The 2,500-nt window shown below is 75.0% G+C and overlaps 2 non-coding genes across 2 annotated transcripts in view; both read left to right on the top strand.

Annotated features, from left to right (window-relative positions):
* The first annotated feature begins 1,421 nt into the window (after window positions 1–1,421).
* LOC147185230 (5.8S ribosomal RNA) lies at window positions 1,422–1,575 on the top strand. Its single transcript, XR_015099739.1, has one exon. It is a non-coding gene; the product is annotated as a 5.8S ribosomal RNA (ribosomal RNA).
* A 375-nt stretch (window positions 1,576–1,950) lies between these two features.
* The window catches only part of LOC147185229 (28S ribosomal RNA), a 4,301-nt gene continuing 3,751 nt past the window's right edge, over window positions 1,951–2,500 (top strand). The window contains exon 1 of the ribosomal RNA XR_015099675.1: window positions 1,951–2,500. This exon is cut by the window's right edge and continues 3,751 nt beyond it. This is a non-coding gene — a ribosomal RNA (28S ribosomal RNA).

Genomic DNA, 2,500 nt, shown 5'->3' with positions numbered 1-2,500 from the left:
CCCAGCCCCCGCGGCCCGACCCCGCGGTGCCGTCGGAGGCGGCGCCGGCGCACCCCGGCCTCCCGAGTTCGGAGCGGACGGATGGGCGGAGGAGGACGGAGGCGGCGGCGGCGACGTCGAAGGTGGCCCGCGGGGAGAGGCGCGGGGCGGGGGCACGTGGCCCCCAGCCCCCGCGGCCCGACCCCGCGGTGCCGTCGGAGGCGGCGCCGGCGCACCCCGGCCTCCCGAGTCATGAGCGGACAGATGCAAACGGATGGGCGGAGGAGGACGGCGGTGGCGGCGGCGGCGGCGGCGGCGACGTTGAAGGCGGCCCGCGGGGAGAGGCGCGGGGCGGGGGCACGTGGCCCCCAGCCCCCGCGGCCCGACCCCGCGGTGCCGTCGGAGGCGGCGCCGACGCACCCCGGCGCGCCCCGGCCTCCCGAGTCATGAGCGAACAGATGCAAACGGTTGGGCGGAGGAGGACGGCGGTGGCGGCGGCGGCGGCGGTGGCGACGTCGAAGGCGGCCCGCGGGGAGAGGCGCGGGGCGGGGGCGTGAAGGAGACGGGCGGGGGGTACGGTGCCGGTCTTTGGCCGGTCGCCTACACCCCCGCCCCGACCCGTAAGCGCCCCCAGCCCCCGCGGCCCGACCCCGCGGTGCCGTCGGCGGCGGCGCCGGCGCACCCCGGCGCTCCCCGGCCCCCCGAGTCCAGAGCGAACACACGGGCGGAGGAGGACGGCGGCGGCGGCGGCGGCGGCGACGTCGAAGGCGGCCCGCGGGGAGAGGCGCGGGGCGGGGGCACGTGGCCCCCAGCCCCCGCGGCCCGACCCCGCGGTGCCGTCGGCGGCGGCGCCGGGGCGCTCCCCGCCGCGCCCCGGCCCCCCGAGTCCGAAGCGTGAGAAACGCCGATAGGCGGCGGGCGGCGGCGGCCGCGCGGCCGCGGGGCGGCGGGCGGGTGCGCCGCGGGCGTCGCGGGGGGGGGGAGGAAGGTCAGGAGGACGGTGTCGGGCGCGGGGTGTATGTCGGTTCGCGTCGTCGCGCGGCCGGCCGCTCCCCGCGTCCCGCCCGGCCCCCGCCGGCCCCCCCCCCCCGGTCAGGCGCCCGTCGGCGTTCCCCGACCGCCCCACCCCGCGCGTCCGCGCGGTCGTCGACGTCCCGTCCGCCTTGTCAACGCTCCCATAGTCCAGGCCGGGCCGCGGCCGGCGTCGGGGACCACTCCCCCGCCGGTGCCATCGCGACCTGGCCGACCTCGGAACCTTACCCCCAGTCGCCGGGTACCCAACCTTCTCGCCACCTTCGGCGGCGAGCGGGGGGTTCAATGTCTCCGAAGTCCCCCCCCGGCCTGCCGGCGGGGCGGGGGGGGCTAGGAGCGCCCGGAGGCGCCGTTATCCCCCTTTTTAACCCCTTCTCTGAATGTTGGCCAAAACCGCAAACCAAACGTACGACTCTCAGCGGTGGATCACTCGGCTCGTGCGTCGATGAAGGACGCAGCTAGCTGCGAGAACTAATGTGAATTGCAGGACACATTGATCATCGACACTTTGAACGCACCTTGCGGCCCCGGGTCCCTCCCGGGGCCACGCCTGTCTGAGCGTCGCTTGTACATCTATCGGGATCGGGGCGCCCACGGGCGCCCCCCTCCCGCGGTTGGGGCGTCGCGGGCCACCGCCGGCCTACCCCCCCCACCTTCCCTCCCCGCACGGGGAAATGGGGGTGGGGGGGGGCGGACGGCACGGCCCTCGTCCCCCTAAGTATAGACCCGACCGCCCGCGCCCTCGACGGGCCCGACCACCGCGCGGCCGCAGGGGCCCGCGGCGGCTGCCGATGGAGGATCCGTCCCCCGCCGCGCAGTCCGCCGCGACGCACCGCGCGGCCGCGTAGGAGTCGTGCGCCCGGCGAGGCGCGGGGTTAACGGCCGACCCCCGATGACGGGAGGCGATCCGTCGCCCCCGCCTCTAACCCCGTTCGACTACGACCTCAGATCAGACGAGACGACCCGCTGAATTTAAGCATATTACTAAGCGGAGGAAAAGAAACTAACAAGGATTCCCTCAGTAGCGGCGAGCGAAGAGGGAGAAGCCCAGCGCCGAATCCCCGCCCGGCGGAGGGCGCGGGACATGTGGCGTATAGAAGGTCGCTTTGCCCGGCGCCGCCCGGTGGGGGCCCGAGTCCTTCTGATGGAGGCTCTGCCCGAGGACGGTGTGAGGCCGGTAGCGGCCCCCGGCGCGCCGGGGCGAGGCCTTCTCGGAGTCGGGTTGTTTGGGAATGCAGCCCAAAGCGGGTGGTAAACTCCATCTAAGGCTAAATACTGGCACGAGACCGATAGCGGACAAGTACCTTAAGGGAAAGTTGAAAAGAACTTTGAAGAGAGAGTTCAACAGGGCGTGAAACCGTTGAGAGGTAAACGGGTGGGGACCGCGCAGTCCGCGCGGGGGATTCAACCCGGCAGGGCGCGGCGGCGGGGCCTTTGGCGGCGCGCGGGTTCGTCCGTTCCGCCCCCCCTCCCTTGGCGGAGGGGGGGC

This window comes from Hippocampus guttulatus, unplaced genomic scaffold (assembly GCF_054856545.1).
Source record: "Hippocampus guttulatus isolate MCC_2025c unplaced genomic scaffold, RoL_Hgut_1.0 HiC_scaffold_29, whole genome shotgun sequence".
NCBI lineage: Eukaryota > Metazoa > Chordata > Actinopteri > Syngnathiformes > Syngnathidae > Hippocampus > Hippocampus guttulatus.
The sequence above is the reverse complement of the archived record's forward strand: the minus strand, read 5'-3'. Positions and strand labels throughout refer to the sequence as shown.